Genomic DNA, 19,572 nt, shown 5'->3' with positions numbered 1-19,572 from the left:
AACTCTCACCAAAGTGGGTATAGAGGGACCATATCTCAACACAATAAAAGCCATTTATGACAAACCCACAGCCAACATAATATTCAATGGTGAAAAGCTGAAAGCTTTCTCGTGAAATTCTGGAACAAGACAAGGATGCCCACTCTCAACACTTCTATTTAACATAGTATTGGAAGTCCTAGCCACACCAATCAGACAAGAAAAAGAAGTAAAAGGTATCTAAATCGGAAGGGAAGAGGTAAAGCTGTCATTATATGCAGATGACATGATACTCTGTATAGAAAACTCTAAAGACTTCAAACAAAAACTATTTGAATTAATAAATTAATTCAGCAAGGTAGCAGGATACAAGATTAATATACAGAAATCTATTGCATATCTTTACACGAACAGAAAGAGAAAGTAAAAAAGAAAAAACTTATTTAAAATCACATAAAAAGTACCTAGGAATAAACTTAACCAAGGAGGTAAAAGATCTATATACTGAGAACTATAAAACATTGATAAAGGAAACTGAAGATGATTCAAAGAAATGGAAAGATATCCCATACTCTTGGATTGGAAGTAATATTGTTAAAATGGCCATACTACCCAAAGCAATCTACAGATTTAATGTGATCCCTATCAAATTACCTATGACATTTTTCTCAGAACTAGAACAAATAATCCTAAAATTTATATGGAACCATCAAAGACCCAGAATTGCCAAAGCAATCCTTAGGGAAAAGAACAAAGATGGAGGCATAACTCTCCCAGACTTCAGACAATACCACAAAGCTACAGTAATCAAAACAGCATGGTATTGGCACAAAAGCAAACATATGGATCAATGGAACAGAACAGAGAGACCAGAAATAAACGTATACACCTACGGTCAATTAATCTTTGACAAAGGAGGCAAGAATACACAATGGAGAAAAGACAGTCTCTTCAGCAGCAAGTGGTGTTGGAAAAGTTGGACAGCCACATGTAAATCAATGAAGTTAGAACACACCCTCACAACATGCACAAAAATAAACTCAAAATGACTTAAAAACTTAAATATAAGGCATGACACCATAAATTTCCTAGAAAAGAACAGAAGCAAACATTCTCTGACATAAATTGTACCAATCTTTTCTTAGGTCAGTCTCCCAAGACAATAAAAATAAAAGCAAAAATAAACAAATGGGACCTAATCAAACTTACATGCTTTTGTACAGCAAAGGAAACCATAAACAAAATGAAAAGACAACCTACAGAATGGGAGAAAATGTTTGCAAACAATGGAACCAACAACGGATTAATTTCCAGAATATACGAAGAGCTCATACAACTCAATATCAAAAAAACAAACAACCCAGTCAAAAAATGGTTAGAAGACCTAAATAGACACTTTTTCAAAGAAGACATACAGATGGCCAATAGGCACATGGAAAGATGCTCAACATCGCTAATTGTTAGAGAAGTGCAAATCAAAAGCACAATGCAGTACCACCTCACGCAGGTTAGAATGGCCATCATTAAAAAGTCTACAGGGCTTCCCAGGTGGCTCAATGGCTGAGATTCTGTCTGCCAATGCAGGGAACATGGGTTCAATCCCTGGTCCGGGAAGATTCCATGTGCCGCGGAGCAACTAAGCCCATGTGCCACAACTACCGAGCCTGCGCTCTAGAACCCGTGAGCCACAACTGCTGAGCCCGCATGCTGCAACTGCTGAAGCCCGTGTGCCTAGAGCCCGTGCTGTGCAACAAGAGAAGCCACTGCAATGAGAAGCCCGCACACCGCAACAAAGAGTAGCCCCTGCTCACCGCAACTAGAGAAAGCCCACGTGCAGCAACGAAGACCCAACACAGCCAAAAAAAAAGTCTACAAAGAATAAATGCTGGAGAGGGTGTGGAGAAAAGGGAACCCTCCTACACTGTTGGTGGGAATGTAAATTGGTGCAGCCACTATGGAAAACAGCATGGAGGTTCCTTAAAAAACTAAAAACAGAACTACCATATGATCCAGCAATTCCATTCCTGGGTATTTATCCAGAAAAGGTGAAACTCTAATTTGAAAATATACATGCTCCCCAACGTTCACTGCAGCACTATTCACAATAGCCAAGACATGGAATCAACCCAAGTGCCCATCAACTGATGCATGGATAAAGAAGATGTGGTACAGATACACAATAGAATACTAAGCCATAAAAAAGAATGAAATAATGCCATTTGCAGCAACATGGATGGACTTAGAGATTATCATACTAGGTGAAGTAAGTCAGACAGAAAAAGACAAATATTACATGATATCACTTATATGGAATCTAAAAAAATAATACAAGTGAATCTATTTACAAAACAGAAAGAGACTCACAGACATAGAAAACAAACGTATGGTTACCAAAGAGGAAAGCAGGGGCAGGGGGGAGGGATAAATTAGGAGTTTGGGATTAACAGTCACATACTTCTATATATAAAATATATAAGCAACAGGATTTATTGTATAGCACAGGGAACAATATTCAATATCTTGTAAGAACCTATAATGGAAAAGAATCTGAAAAAAAAAAATTGTATAACTGAATCACTTTGCCATATACCTGAAACTAACACAACACTGTAAATCAACTCTACTTCTATTTAGAAAAGCATTTATTCAACACTTCCCCCAAAATAATGAGGCCCATTTGTCCAGCTCCCAGCCAAGATCTGTTTCCATTATACTTTGCTTCCTACAATTGGGGCCTACAAATGATTAAAAGCATAAAGAATTTATTCATGGCAATGTTTGTTACAAGGAACTAACAACTCAAAGAAATCCAATTTTCCAAGAGTCTTCTCTCATAAGTAGTGATTGGCAATGTGCATTCAATCAAATGATTTCTGGAGGACGTTTTCGTCGTCCTGCTGGCAGCTCACTCCCAGGGCTTTGGGGCTGTGATCCTTTTGTTCTCTGAATATTTTTGCTAAACGGTCATTGGTTAGTTCTCATGTGTCAGGCATTGTTTAGGTGCTGGAATACCATGGGGAACAAGACACAAAACTCCCTGCCATCGTGAAGACTGAATTTGTAGAGGGAACGGACAATAAACAAGATTAAATAAGAATATCATCGTCCAAGAAGCAAGGAATCTCGTACAGTTATACAGGTTGTGCACTGCACAGTGTTCCGCATCTAAGGGTGGGCAGTGACACAGCACTCACTGTGGCTTTATACATTTATTTCTACATCATTCTGGCAGAAGGGAATCAGTGTATGGAGAGGGGCGTCTTTCTCTAATTTGCACCAAGGCACTGCCTGGGCCAGCGGTGGCCCTACCAGCAAGAAGCAAGCCCGTTGGAGACTATTGCAGACATCGGGGAAGTCTTGCTGGTGGCTGGGATTAGGAAGGTGGCAGTAGAAATGGGGAAAATTTTGTGGTCCAATTCCGTATGTATTTTGAAAGTAGAGCTGAAAGGATTTGCTACAGACTGGATGTGGGGTGTGAGAGAAGATGGCCACCAAGGCTTTTGTCCTAAGCGACTGGAAGAACTGAGTTTTCCTTAACTGGGGTGGGGAGACTTCAGGAGGAGCTGGGCTGGGGGCAAAGGTGAGAAGCGTGCTTCGGAAACGTGCAGGTGAGCTGTTCATCAGACCTCACGTGCAGATGTCACACAGGCATTGGAGACGGGGGTCTGGAGTGCAGGAAAGAGGCCCAGACTCAACATATAAATGACACGTTTTATGAGACCTACTGCAAACCATCACTGGCCTTTTAAAGGCTTGTGATGTTAGTAAACATGTGATTTCCACCCAACATTTGTAACAAGTTCCTCCCCATTTCACACTTCTCTACCTCTTCATATGAACTGAACGCATGCATTTGTTTTCGCTTGCAGTTCTGCCTCTGAAAAGCTTGCAAAATACTTTGAACAAATTATGATTGAAAACATCTGCTCTTAAAAAATTATGACATTATGACTGAGTCCAGTTTCTAAAAATTTATCTTTAGAGAGAAGAGATGGCGCCCTGGTCGCCGCCGAATTTTCTCAGAGGGAATTTGAATTTGACCATATGCGATCACTCATCTGGAGTTATTTTTTTATGGCAAGAATAAGGGTCACGATGATCAGTGTATGTTGTTACCAGTTACCATTTGAACTTCTCTAATATCGGTTCTGGAGTTTACAAAACTGGCAAAAACAAGACCAAAGTGAAACAGCAGGACTCTTTTACAACACAAAGGAATCTACTGCTCACGTTCGTCAGTAGATCTGTCAGGAGTGGAGGGCAGCTAAAAACTGCTGGTTCGTGTGGTAACTGCCAACTCTGCTTTCCCCAAGCAGGTCATCATCTATTTGCAGGTTTTCTGCAGTTTCACGATCTGTTTCTTTCTCTCGTGGGCGGAAGGGAATCGTACTCCTGGCACACAGGTTGAGTATCTGTGTATCAAAGTGCTTTCTGAAGGCCACTCTCATTGATTTCGGGCCTATTTATAGTTTTGTAATGTTTTCACCTCTTTAGCCGGCTGCCTTGTGCAACCAAGGGCAGTTAGGGGAGAGAGGTGGCTGCAGGCAACTTGCTGTGTTCCAGAATCACTCACTCTATAGAGGTCCTACTTTGGGCACAAGTTAGAAATCCAAACTAAACTTTTGCAACAAAAAAATGCCTTGTTGGTTTCCATTTTTATAAATCCACGTGTTCATATGTGGGCCTCGTTAGTTCTAATTGGCAGTTAGCCTGCCCCTTTAGTTTTAATATGGTGGTTGAGTAGCCCTTTATAAGTTGACTTGGAAAAACCGCTTTATTTAGACAGAGATTCCCATAGCATACAATTTACCCACTTAAGGTGTGAAATTCTATCTTTTTCAGTATATTGACAGGGTTATTTAACCATTACCATAATTTAATTTTAGAACATTTTTAGCTCTAAAAGAAATTCAGGGGCTTCCCTGGTGGCGCAGTGGTTGAGAGTCTGCCTGCTAGTGCAGGGGACACGGGTTCGAGCCCTGGTCTGGGAGGATCCCACATGCCGCGGAGCAACTAGGCCCGTGAGCCACAACTACTGAGCCTGAGCTCCGCAACAAGAGAGGCCGCGATAGTGAGAGGCCCGCGCACCGCGTGGAAGAGTGGCCCCCGCTTGCCACAACTAGAGAAAGCCCTCCCACAGAAATGAAGGCCCAACACAGCAAAAATAAATTAATTAATTAATAAACTCCTACCCCCAACATCTTCTTTAAAAAAAAAAAAAAGAAATTCAATACTCACTGCATTCACTCCCCATCCTTCCATCAGCCCTTGGCCATCACTCATCTACTATCTGTTTCTGTGAATCTGCCTATTCTGGACATTTCATATAAATGGCACCACACAATACGTGGTCTGTCGTCACTAGCTTTTTTCACCCAGCAAAATATTTTCAAGGTTTATCCACGTTGTAGCATTTCTCAGTACTTCATTCTATTGACCAAGAATATTCCATGGTGTGAATATTTCACGTTTCATTCACCTATGGGTGGACATCTAATTGAGGGACAACTGGGTTGTTTCCACTCTTTGGCTCTTATGAATAACGCTACTATAAACACTCGAGTACACATTTTCATGTGAACATAGGTTTTCATTTCTCTTGGGTTGATACCTAGGTGTAGAATTGCTGGTTCGTATGGTAACTTTAACTTTCTGAAGAACTGCCAAATTGTTTTCCAAAGTACAATCTGGCTTTAAAAACACAACCTATATACTGTGCTTCCCTTCTCTCTTAGACTAAATGTTTTTAATTTGTACGTTTCCAGGTATCATGTTGTTGTTACATGTATACGCTTTGCAGAGCTGTCACCTCAGTCATGTCTTAAAAACACTGCAGTGGCAAAGTTGCCTGTTTCTCCCAGTCAAATGAATTTTTAGAGGACTGTTTCATTTTTCTGGGACTGTACACAACTAATGCAGATTAAATTTTTTAATTTGAATTTAATTCTATTTATTTGCTTTTTGAATAGGCACTAGAGTCCCATGGTTCAAAATGCTGGGGGGGGTCCAGCAAGTTACCTGGTATATCCCACCCCCCACCCCCACCCCCGCATGCTACAGATGCCACTTTCCCTCTCTGGGGCAACGAGGTTGTCTACTTCTTAGGTAGTCTTCCAAGGAAGGCATTTTAACACAATTTTAATTTGAAAAGAATAAACAGAAAAAAACAAAATGAGTATGTGGGACTCTAAGGGTTTTGTTCTAAGCTTGGTTATTTTCGTTAATCAGAGTCAGAACACCATGACCTCAGAGATGGCTTTATTTCAGGTTCAAAGAGCAGTAAAGAACTCACGAGTTTAATGATTGCCTTAAACAGCTCAAGGACATAATTGAAGCAGTCTACTTCTTAACTTTTAGTTTTGTCCTAGGAGCCAATCCTTGATCCACAGTCTTCTGGTTAGTATTTCACTTTGTCTACATTCCAGAGACATGTCACTGCTTATTCTATCTTCTCTAAGTCCACTCTGCCTTCCACGCTTCACTGTGTGGAGATCACCCTCAGACGTCTCCAGGCTGCCTCCCGCCTGACCCCCAGGCCCCCTCCGACTGCCATTCTGTCCGGGAACACAAGCTCTTCCCACCTCAGGCCTTGGACCTACAGGTTCCTCCCTTCGCCGAAAAGGTTTTCTTCTGTCCTTCCTAGCTGAAAGGTCTCAGCTGAAGTGCCGCCCTCTCTGACCATCTCAGCTAAAGCTGGCCTCTTCTCCTTTCCCCCTACTGCATTCCACAGTTCACTTCATTCATAGCACCTACTACAGTATTTGTTTATTGAGTCGTTCATTGCCTGGAATCATCTATTCTAGAACAGTCTATGTTCTAAAACAAAATGGGTAAACTACAGTCCCAACCCTGTTCTTGTATGGCTCTGGACCTAAAAATTGCTTTACATCTTTAAAGCGTTGTTTACATTTCTTTTTAGAGCGAAAACAAAACAAAACCAACCATGCAACAGAGTTTGCAAAACCTTAAATTCTGACTATCTGGCCCTTTACAGAAAAGTTTGACTCTAGGGCTGAACAATGTCTCCAAGGTGGACTGTGTACATTCCAAGGGGTGTGCGATATAATCCAGCGGGATCTTAATTGCTCACTCTTTTGCAGATAGGAAGGCAGGAGCCACATTCTCTCCTTCCTTATTCCCATCATCTGAAACATACTCAATATTTTTTGAATAAATGATGGCAGTGGACTTTCCATTTATTGAGCACATATTATATTCTCCAGACATTAACTATGCTCTTACTGTACAGTATCTCCTTTAATGATCACAGCTACGCTATGTCCTAGGTCCTGTTACCCTTATTTCACAAATGAGGAAATTGAGGCCCAGAGGGGTTGAACGACTTCCTGAAGGTCACATTGCTAGTGACAGGTGGAGGTCAAGGTCAGCTGTCTTCTGACTCCAAAACCAGTGCTTTTATCCGCTATTGGCTTGTCCCTAATTTCGTTCCTTTCAACTCTTTCTGTGCATCGGAATCCAGTCCCATTTGGAACCCTTCATGTCTGGAAGAATGAAGTCACAATGGCTTAGAAGGGTTCAATGTTTCCCCCAGCAGTCAACAAAAACGAAGGGGTGTGTATCTTCCTGACAGGGGGAGTCACTTTCAATGCTTTGCTGCCAGCTCTTGACGTAAGAATTAGGACACATGAGTTTGGGTGAGTTTGCAATTTACCAGATAAATCATTTAACTTCTCTGAGCTAATTTCTCACCTATAAATTGGGGCTAATAGTCATATTTATCCCAGAGGTGGTTTTGAAGATTAAATGCATATGAAAATGCTTGCACACTAAGCTCTATAAAACATTAGTCCTTCTTTAGTCATATTACTGTGTAGGGGCATACTTTTTCTCCTCTCATAGCTCTGGCTACTACTTACTGTAACATGCTTTTCTTCATAACCCACTTGGGGAACTGCTCAAAGCAAGCAGCACCGTTCTGGCTTAGGAAGGAATCCGAGCCCAGGTCTAAATGTGGCATTCTGTGTCTAGGCTTCTTCTAAACCTACGTTTACTTGATCTTAGTCCAAAGTGCACACAGCTACTACCTGCATGTGCTTTAAAAGAGAAAACTGCAGTAGCAATCAGATCTCCTTTACCCACCTGCTGGAAAGTGGAAGAACAGAATGCTTTAACTGAATGGTACAGATGAACTTCTTTGCAATGCAGAAATAGTCACAGATGTAGAAAACAAACTTATGGTCACCAAGCGGGGAAGGGGAGGGTGGGATGAATTGGGAGATTGGGATTGACACATACACACTACTATATATAAAATAGATAACCAATGAGAACCTACTGTATAGCACAGGGAACTCAATGCTGTGGCAGGAAATCTAAAAAAGAGGAGATGTATGTATGCATACGGCTGATTCACTTTGCGGTACAGCAGAAACTAACACAACATTGTAAAGCAACTAGACTCCAATAAAAATTAATTTAAAAAAAATAATGCTTTGTCATGCCCAGCAGTTTTCGAATTAAATTGGAAGTTACTATTTAGATTTTGCTGGTGCAACTCTTTTTTATCAGTCTTAAACTTTAAAAACTCCTTCAAGTCCTTTTTAAAAACCACAGCTCTTTAAGCTAATTTTATATTAAGTTACAAAATAAAACCCAAAGCGTATACCATATTTTCACTTTAAATAATATCTTTCACACTTTTAAAATACTGAGCTCCCCAGGCCTTAAGCTAAATCTGAAATGAAAACTTTCAAAAGAAACCAATTCTCTATGGAGGTGGGAGAGGGATGGACTGGAATTTGGGGTTAGTAGATGCAAACTATTACATATAGAATGGATGGACAAGAAGGTACAGCATAGCTACTGTACAGCGCAGGGAACTATATTCAATGTCCTGGGAAAGAATATTTTTAAAATATTGTATATACGTGTATAACTGAGTCACTGTGCTGTACAGCAGAAATTAACACAACCTTGTAAATTAGCTATACTTCAGTAAAAAAAAAAGAAAAAAGGAAACCTAATGGCATCAAATCCTTCTCACAGAGTCCTGACATTTTTGCCATGAACCCTTTACCTTTTTCCTTCCCTAAAGTGTGTCTTCCAACTTTTCTTCCGCAAGACCCTTTTGCAGGAGAAACCAGGTCCTAGTTTTCTCTTATTTTCTGCCTTTGTCCTGCCTCCAGTCAGGAACTTATTTAGAAAGTCCCAATATGTGGAGTACGTTTGCCAAAGTTCGTAAGTATGTACAGATGTCCCTTACCTCTAAACGGTGGTACCAATTACAGCCTGACGGTTCATTTAGCAGTTAATCATGCTTTGCTTCGTGACACGTTTTCTCTTTTCACTTGAACCATTATTACACTGCTATTTAATTTTACACGAATCTGTCTTTTCTCTAATTGCATTTCAGAACCCTGAAAGACCAGGTCTTTTGGACCCCAGAGCATGCAGCAGAGCCGCTAACAGCAGTGAGGCCTTTGGTACCAGACCCAAGTCTCAAACCCAGCTCTGTTCTTGATCCTCTGTGACTCTTTGTTCCTTGATGAGCCTGTTTCATCACCTGTAAATGGGATGAGAATACTCCCCAGGCGGTTATCAGGATTGAACTGTGTGTTGGCGTGACGGCCGAGCTGCAGCATTGCAGGTGCTGGGGACGACTCCAGGTTCGGGGGCCTGGTACAGACGGCACCCTGCACATGCTGTCACTGAATCCCATGTACTCGATTCTTAAAGTGTAGAGAAGCAAGCCCGGCAGAGGCTCGGTGGCATGCTGCGTGAGCTGTTGGCAGGGAAAGAGCTACCTTTGGCTCAAGCTTCAAAGAGCCACGTGGATTTTAATTCTCCTCGGGGACAAGTCAGCTGTTTTGTGAAGCTGTAACATTTATTGTCTCAGTAAATTTCCTTTAAATAATCAGTTCTAATCTCTCTTTTATGTCACATGAGACTGGGGGGGCGGGCAGAGAGGGATGGAGACACTAAGCCACCCGGATCCTCTGACCCGGCAGGTTCTCTTCTCTGGTATGTCCCTGGGGGCTGGTGACACTGGCCTGTTCCACTGAGGAAAGAGGGACCCAGGCTTACAGCCAGGTTTGGGCATCTTCAGACATTCGGAATGTGACGACGCTCAAATTCTCAATCCAGTCCTCTGGTTAGCAACTGATTTAGAGCTTCACGGCAGAAAGAGCAGTATGGAGGTTCCCTAAAACACTAAAAATAGAACTGCCATATGATCCAGCAGTCCCACTCCTGGGCCCATATCCGGAGAAAACTCTAATTTGAAAAGATACCTGCACCCCAATGTTTATTGCAGCACTATTTACAATAGCCAAGACGTAGAAGCAATCTAAATGTCCACTGACAGATGAATGGATAAAGAAGGTGTGGTCCATATATACAATGGAATATTACTCAGCCATGAAAAAAGGATGAAATAATGCCATTTGCAGCAACATGGATGGGCCTAGAGATTATCATACTGGGTGAAGTCGATGAGAGGAAGACAAATACCATATGATATCATTTATATGTGGAACCAAAAAAACTGATACAAATGAACTTATTTACAAAACAGAAACAGACTCACAGACTTAGAGAACAAACTTATGGTTACCAGGGGGAAAGGAGGGAGGAAGGATAAATGAGGAGTTTGGTGTTAACATATACACACTACCATATATGAAATACATAATCAACAAGGACCTACTGTATAGCACAGGGAACTCTACTCAATATTCTGTAATAACCTATATGGGAAAAAAATCCGAAAAAGAATGAATATACGTATACGTATAACCGAATCACTTTGCTGTACACCTGAAATTAACACAACATTGTAAATCAACTATACTCCAATATAAAATAAAAATTAAAAAAAATAATAACCGGGCTTCCCTGGTGGCGCAGTGGCTGAGAGTCTGCCTGCCGATGCAGGGGACACGGGTTTGTGCCCCCGTCCGGGAGGATCCCACATGCCGCGGTGCAGCTGGGCCCGTGAGCCATGGCCGCTGAGCCTGCGCGTCCGGAGCCTGTGCTCCGCAATGGGAAGGGCCACGGCAGTGAGAGGCTCGCGTACTGCAAAATACTAATAATAATAACCATAAAAAAAGAACATAATTTGGATGGCACAAAAGAAGGAAAGAGGAATGTAAACCCTGGCGAATGAAAGACCTGAAATTCCAGGTGGGTTTCCAGGAAGTACTGAGGATACTACTTTTTTAAAATTTTTAATTAATTAATTTATTTATCTTTTTAACGTCTTTATTGGAGTATAATTGCTTTACAGTGGTGTGTTAGTTTCTGCTTTATAACAAAGTGAATCAGCTATACGTATACATATACCCCCACATCTCTTCCCTCTTGCATCTCCCTCCCTCCCACCCTCCCTATCCCACCCCTCTAGGTGGGCACAAAGCACTGAGCTGATCTCCCTGTGCTATGCAGCTGCTTCCCACTAGCTATCTATTTTACATTTGGTAGTGTATGTATGTCCATGCCACTCTCTCACCTTGTCACAGCTTACCCTTCCCCCTTCTGACAGGTACTACTTTAAAGCCCTGAGGATGGTCTTTGTTTAGCTGGAGAAAAGGAAAGAGGGAAGGTATCCTTGAATAATTCTTGAGGGTCGCAGAGCAAGTGACGCTGGGGGGTGGGGGGCAGGCAGAGCTGTTACGCGCTATTAATGTCACATCATTGCAACATATGGAAGAAACGGTAATGTTATTAGTCAGGTGCTAAGAGCAAATTAGAGGAAAATAGTAACTGGTTAATAGAATCATAGGATAGTAGAGCTGAAGGCACAGGAAGAGATGACCTGGCCCAGCCCTGTGTCTTCAGGCAAAAGGATGTCTAAACCATCCAGGCAGCTGTTTTCGCATCTCAAAGAGCTCACTAGAGATAGAGAGGCCTCCACGTTTTTTTGGTGGCCCCTATGATTACTTTATCACCCTGAGAGTAAAAAAATCTGCATCCCTATCTAATCTCAGGCTCAGATGATTAATTTAGATTTGCAGTTCCTTTCCCACAAATAACCGCAGACGGTGCTTGCGTGATGGTGTCGCCCCTGCCCCCTCTTATTGCCCTTCTTCTTTGTTACGAGAAGCTCATTCACTCAGCAGGTGTTCAAGCATCAAGCTCTGTTGACAGGAGCTGAGGACGCAATGACAACTAAAACAGCATCCGGGCCTCAATCCACGTACAGCCCGGCAGGAGGGCAGCAGACAGGAAGAGAGGTGACGGACGGGTGGCCGGTAACACGGTGGGTGCAATAATGTCTATTACCAACATGTGAGTGTCCCTATCACCTGCTGGAGCTGTAGTCAGTGCTCAGCACGCCATGTCATTCATCCTCAGGCCTCTCCTACCTCATAAACTCACAATCGTAAAACAAGACAGAAGTGCAAACTTTTCCTGCCAGCTGGAACTTTCTTTAGCACACCCTAAGCGCTTCCTGCCAATGGCTTAGAGTGAATTGATGGTCAGTCGTCAAGCTTTATTTGTGAGATGTAAAGGAAGTGCTCCAGGCTGACATTCCTTTTCTCTCTCCTGCGGTTCGGCTTTCAAGACCATTGTGTTTCTGTGGGTTTCAAAATTCTATTCTGGAAGCCCAAAGCTTTCTTTCTCTTCGCATTTCCACAGTAACAATTCTACTTCTCCCGCAGGCAGATGGAATCTTCTGGTTGAAGGGGGAAATGCCATATGTAAGAAAATGAGGAAGAGAAAGGAAGAAAACCACATTGCAACACAGCATCTCTGTTTTCCGGTAGAAATGCACACAGAGCTACTTCCACAGTAACTGAATCCAGGGTTCCAGGCACATCCTCATCCAAAGGTATTTATAATTTGACTGGAGATGAGTCTTCAGTCCACATAATGTAGATTATTTCTAATGGTGGAACTTCAAGCATCAAGGTAGTGGGTACGGCTTTTTACTTTCTAACACTTCTTCTTTGCAGAACCCATCGAGCTAAGGATATTGTCTACGAAGTTGTTCCCTTATAGAAATCAGTTAATTTTCAACGTTCATTACAGCTTCTGTAAAGTGTTCGCAGGCACTTCTTGCCCTCCTACTTCTGACCCCCCGCATGTCTATACTTCACACACGTGTGATTACAGCCTCTAAGGTAATCACTGTGCTGATGATAGCAATCAGAAAGGTCAGAAAGAGAGTCTCTGATTACACTTAACAGCAAATGCAAAGATGCACTTCTTCCTGCTTGGGTGTATTTAATGCAAATGGCACAGCAATGTAGAGGACAGCTGTCATGACCCATCAGTCAGTCTGTTCCCTGACTAGAAAGTAACCATGGGGGAAAGAAATGCCTCCTATCATGTACTGCTCAGGTTCCTAAGCTGAGGATGTACCGAAGTTTGAACTAAAAGCATGCATCTGGATCCTGAAGCTCACACTTGGTACAAACGCAACCGCAGGGCGTACTGGTTACCAAGGTGCTGTCTGGAGGACCCCCGTTGTCATGTGCCCCCCCTCAGCCTCCCACCGTGACTCTGGTCAGGTCCTCGCCACCTGCCCTGCCTGAGACCGCTGTTAAGAAGGCCAGGATGAAAGTGTATTCTTTCAGGTTCCTTGGAAGGACACTCACTGACCTCTAACTCTTTGGTCGGCTTTTCTTCCTTTCTGGATGAACGAGGACAATCTGGGAACCCCTGAAGTGACACGATTCAAGACCATTTGGAGCTGTATGTCCGCCGGGGCACCCCAGAGAGGGTGTTGGAGGAACCTGGCTACGTGGTCTCGCTCTTCCTCCTGAAGCTCAGCTTATGTTTGTACGCACACAGCTCTCTGCTTCTCAGCCCCTTTCTTTTTCCCTGTATGCTTCTCCCCATCTCTCATCCCCTCCCCCAATACCCATAACCTTGTTACAGGATGGAGAGCGTTTGTCTGCTCTCCAGGCAGCAGGAGAAACAGCAGATGTGCTAGAGGGTCAGGGAGGACCCTGTACAGTACACACTACGTGTACTAAGAATACACAGGGAAACTTAATTGTTACCATCGTTATTATTTATCGCAATGTGTCCTAACTATATTGCCTTTGGTGTGGTGACTTAATATTTCAAATGGACAGGCAAGACGTTTAGACCTAAACTATCAGGCCTCTAAGAAGGTTGTGATTTAAAGATGCTATTCACAACCCAAGGGGAAAAAAAAAAAAAGCAAAAATCCCTTAATTTTCCTTCTGAATGTTCTTCAATTTGTTCTGTCTTCTCTTTGGTGGGAACTGGTGGTGCTGCATACAGAGATCTGCCTACTCTGAGTGGTACTTCAAGGCTCTCTTAGCTGTTCACTCCGATTCTCATTCTCAAGGTCCAAGGAGCCTGAGGTTCTGCAGTCCTGTTGGTGTGAACTGCATTAGGAGCGGGCGGGATGGGAATAGGGGTAGGGGTGGAGGCAGGGATGGAGATGAGGATGGAGGAAAGAGAGAGAGAAGTTGCAGAGAGTGCAGCGTGATGGCAAGGGAAGAAGAAAGGGAAGTGAACTCACTGTCTGGAATCAGAACCTACAGCTCCACCGGTCTGTCCCACAGTCCCACTCTGGCCCGGTGATCACCATGCCCACACCAGGCTACAGCCTCTCTCTTGGAGCACAAAAGAAAATGAGGGCGTTAACAGCGAGGCCGGGAGTTAGGAAACAGGAAGCGAGGTGCTCCTGCAGCTGTTGGAGCCTGGAGCCGTCCCTGAAATGTAATCCTGACATCCCCGTGCTGCGGGACAGCACAGTCGAGGTGCTGGTATCTCGGTTGGCAAAGCTCCCACCTTGGCCTCAGGCTCTTGCTCCTGCCCCCCAGGCTCCACACAGTGCCAACTAAATATCGCTCTGCATAGTCATTTATTTGGAAAAAAAATTTTTTTAGAACTGTACCAGCTTTTTGGTTCAGCAACTGGGGCACTTAAGTAAAATGTGAACCTGGCCATCAGGACCTGGCCATCAGGAGATGTGCTAGAAAAAAATATGACTTGGCAAAATCAAAGTTCAAGTCAGCATCACTCACTACAAGGAAAACCACCCACTCAGCAGAAGGCAAGGCAGAGCTGAACTTGACCTGCAGAGCTAAACACTGTGCCTTAGACCAGGTGAACCTCTGATTCATTGGAGATTTAATGATCTCCTTTGCGTCTGGGTAAATCTGAAGTTAAGTGGTTAGCAGAAGGTCTTGGCTTATTAGATTTTTCTTTCCTTACAGATTAAAAAACTTTTTTTGAATTTCATTTTATTTTTTTTTAATACAGCAGGTTCTTATTAGTTACCTATTTTATATAGATCAGTGTATACATGTCAATCCCAATCTCCCAGTTCATCCCACCACCACCTCCGCCCCCTCCCGCTTTTCTCCTTTGGTGTCCATACGTTTGTTCTCTACATCTCCTTACAGATGAACTTTTTATAAACAGAGATGAGTTACTGGTTTAAATGTTTCCCGCAGCTGGATTTGGAGAAGCACTGTTTTATTAGTCCTAGACTGGAAGAATTAAGTTCCTCTTGTGAGACGGGGGAGGAAGCCAGGTTTCCCAGTGGGTCTGGTGGGATGGCAAGCAGGGCGTGGCTGGCGCAGAGCAGCTCGGATGCACGGGTCCCAAAGCAGGGCCCGGCAGAGCCTGGGAAGGCAGGACCCTTTCTGCAGTGGCTCCCGCTAACAATCTCATTTTGCCCCAGGGAGGTCTAAACTCCCAGAAACAAGTATTAACTGAGCACTTCCTACCCGAGAAACAAAGGGAGACAACAGAGAATAAAAAGAGAGAAAACTTATGCAAATGACAAGGACCACTGAGGTGATGTTTGTCACAGGAATGGGACAGACTAAAGAAATTCCTGACTTTTTTGAGCATGGGTCACTCTTTTTTTCCCCTGTTGAGTTTAACTTTATTAAATTTATTAAGATACTAATTAATTTTAATTAATAAAGTTAAACTACCTATGTAAATATATATGTATATATATTTAATAAACCACGAATTTGAACATAGCTTTCATGTGACATAATGTCATATGTCACAAGGTGAAATGAACACAAAGAATAATTCTGGAGTTGGCTTCAAACGACCCCTCACTAAAGCCAGAGCCGGGGGGCTGCTAAGGGAACCTTTCCGCCGCCACCCAGCGTGGGTCTCTGTCCCCTTGTCCAGCTGGTGCTGTGGCCTTTGCTGACCCTCCTCCTTTTCCCTGTTATTTCACACCAACAGCAAACACTTGGGGGAAACCCCACATGCAACAATTACTTGAATTGTCTGTTGACTGAGGAAATATATATACTTATATACAGCTGTTATGATATCTTGAATGATTTTCTTGATCACAACGACACATGTTTGAAAGTAGCAGAAAACAGATGGGTGAGACCTAGCACTGATGTGTCTTCACGGCAACAACTGGGGGGCATCAGATTCAAAGACCACTTCATGGTAGTCGGAGCCCAGGGCAGCCACCCGACAGGGTCTGGAGGGCGGACATGCCTGGGGAAGATGGCACTGATGGGGGGGCCTTTGAACTCTGTGGGGCAAGGCCTGCCGAACCCCAGCTCTGCACCGTTGAGGATGCAGCTGACGTCCTCACGCTGTCAGCTGGCCAAGCCCCGCACTATCTAGAAGCTGATGCTGCTCTCACTACAGTGGCCTTTGGGAAAGGATGGCTGTTGACCGGCCAAATGCGAGGCAGCTGGCATTCGACTTTGAGTGACAGGAGGGGCTTCTCCCTCTGGAACTCGGGGGGCTTCCGCGAACCTCTTCCCCAACAGCATCTGCACCCAGTACTATTAAAGCAGGACCCATCCCCCTACCAACACGTTTATAGGTAGCCTCACAGAAAGGTCTAGTAAAAAGCTCCCAGAATAAAATGTGCTGCTCAAGATAAGACGGAGTGCTTTCCCCGAAAGGAGAGTCATTGATCCCTTGGGCTCACCCTGGGGACCGTCCAGCATCCCTGGTGGCCCCACGTGCTTCTGCCCTAAGCCGGCTGGCAGAAGCTACAGGCTTGGCCCCAAGCGAACTGTCTTCATTTCTCACCTGGAAATTTGAAGCTTGCGCCCGAGTGGCCCGGAGTCTGGGGGCTTTCAGGGCTGAGCTGTGTGGAGCCAGCTTTCTAAGAGGAGGGGCGTGGACTTGAACTTCTAGGGTTCTGTGGCCTACTGCATCTTCCCAAGAACTCCCACTTGGGTTTGTTTATTTTCCCTTAAGCTAAGCAGAAGTGGGTTCTGTTATTTGCAACCCAAAGAACTTTAATTATTTAAGTGCTTTGGGGCAGGGAAGTGGACTACCCTCTTTTCGACTGGAAGTTAAATCCATGGAAAGATGTAACGATTCTTAAAATTGAATTGTAGGCCACAGGTGCGTTAGGAAGTTGTGGGCTGAGACTAACCCAGTGGGAATCTGAATAAACATTACCTCGTCTATGACCCACCTTGTGTTTTCTTGCAGCTGGGTGAGCTTTCTCTTGACCACTCCCAAGTTCCCTAAGACTTTCCTGTTTCTTTCTTGGGCCCAGCAGAAGCTCATCTGAGGGCGTGGCATCCTTAGACGCTCTGACCAAGCTCATCTGGCTTAATGTCACTTTAAAGGGGACACTGCTTCCTCTTTCCTCCCCCACCCAGCAGGGCTGCTTTTAGAAAGAATGAGTAAAAAATAAGTGCTCTAGGGCTTCCCTGGCGGCCCACTGGTTAAGACTCTGCTCTTCCACTGAAGGGGGTGCGAGTTCGATCCCTGGTCGGGGAACTAAGATCCCGCATGCCACACAGCGCAGCCAAAAAAGAAAAAGTGCTCTATTTAAAGCACTAATTTTATATTGGTCAATGTGAAAAATAGACATGTTATTCTTGGGACTTCCTTGGTGGCGCAGTGGTTAAGAATCTGCCTGCCAGTGCAGGGGACACGGGTTCGAACCCTGGTCTCGGAAGATCCCACATGCTGCAGAGCAACTAAGCCTGTGTGCCACAACTACTGAGCCTGCGCTCTAGAGCCCGCGAGCCGCAACTACTGAGCCACGAGCCACAACTACTGAGCCCACGTGCCACAACTACTGAAGCCCGTGAACCTAGAGCCCGTGCTCCACAACGAGAAGCCACTGCAATGAGAAGCCCGCGCACCGCAATGAAGACCCAACGCAGCCAAAAAAAAAGAAAAGAAAAAGAAATGTTATTCCTACAAACGGAGTATACATTTGCATATGTAGTATAATTATACCAATATAGTAAAAATGAAACCAGTATTTATGTAAGAAACCTTCGGGGGCGCTAGATGGGAGTGCTGATGGCCACTGGGCAGGAGCAGTGGAGGTACAGGTGGCCCCCCTTGCTGTCATTTTCTCCAGTTTTCCAGATTCTTCCTAATGTGGGGTTATCGCACCTAGAATAATTTTTGACAACTCTGGATGCAGGGGCAATAGATAAATACACCTAGTGCGCTTTAAGATGAAAAAATAGAGAGAGAGAAGGAAGGAGGGAGGGAGGGAGGAAGAAAGAAAAAACATAAAGAAAAAGACAAAGGAAGAAAATAAAAGAGGCAGAAGGAATGAGGGAGAGAGAGAAAGGAGGGCGGGACAAGGGGGAGTTAGACATTCTCAAGTCTTGGCGGACTGTCAGAGAAAAAACCTGATAAAACGGTCTTGCAAAACTTTGAACTTTGACTTTTGGTCTTGGAGTCCTAGGAGATGTTTTTGTGTGTGTTTTTTCAGTTTATTAACGCCTGGGAGATGTTTGTGTCAGCATTTAGAAATGGAATAGAAGCTAATGCATATACTTTTTTCTTCAGTGCAACTGCTTGAAATGCCTAAATGCCTGACACTCCGAAGGATGAAGCAGCAGCTTCTGACCAGCGCCATGTACTGGACAGCACAGATCACACTTACTTGGCAGATAAAGAAATCAGCAGAGAGGTAAGTGGGAAGCTGTCACAGCCAGCATTTCTACGTTCAATCCATTTCATTCCCGCGAGATTAGGGACAGGAAGGAGGGTGAATGAGTTGGGTACACTAGCGACCTAAGGGCGCTTGCTCCCTGCTCAACCTTTCCTGTAAACCTCTTGAAATACCTAGAAACCAGCCACCCAACAGGGGTCACGGGGAAGATGATCCAGGTAGATTAAGCCCCCCAAGCCCACTCCTATTCTCACGCTAACAGTACATTTGCTAGTACTTCACAGTGTTCAGATTTGGTCACATACACGATATTCTCTCCTTCCCGTTTTCCAACAATCACCTGAGGTTGCAAGAGAAAACCTATCCCCAGTTTGTATCTGAGGCCAAAAGATGAGCTCAGGCTCCTGTGTCTTGCAAGTGTCTGTGATGGAAAAGATTTTGACCCTTAGTTTGGCCTCTTTCTGTGACACCGGCTGCCCTTCATCAGAGTCCCTGAGAAGAGCTGAGACCTGGGGAGCTGCCTCAGTATTTTGGGCAAATTACGGGAGCCCCACAGAGCAGGAGGGTCTCACACAAAACATCCTCTGGGGGCCGTGCAGACCCAGAATCATGAAGGTACAGGACGGAGGCTGGTCTGTTGAGCCTTCTAGAGAATACCCTGGGTGAGTTCCTCAGCCTCCCTATATACACTTCCCTCTTTGGGAAAGCGAGGATACACTGGCACCTAGCAGGCCTCTTGTGCAGATGAAGTGAAGGGATTCATGCACAGTGCT

This window comes from Pseudorca crassidens, chromosome 7 (genome assembly GCF_039906515.1).
Source record: "Pseudorca crassidens isolate mPseCra1 chromosome 7, mPseCra1.hap1, whole genome shotgun sequence".
Taxonomy (NCBI): domain Eukaryota; kingdom Metazoa; phylum Chordata; class Mammalia; order Artiodactyla; family Delphinidae; genus Pseudorca; species Pseudorca crassidens.
The sequence above is the reverse complement of the archived record's forward strand: the minus strand, read 5'-3'. Positions refer to the sequence as shown.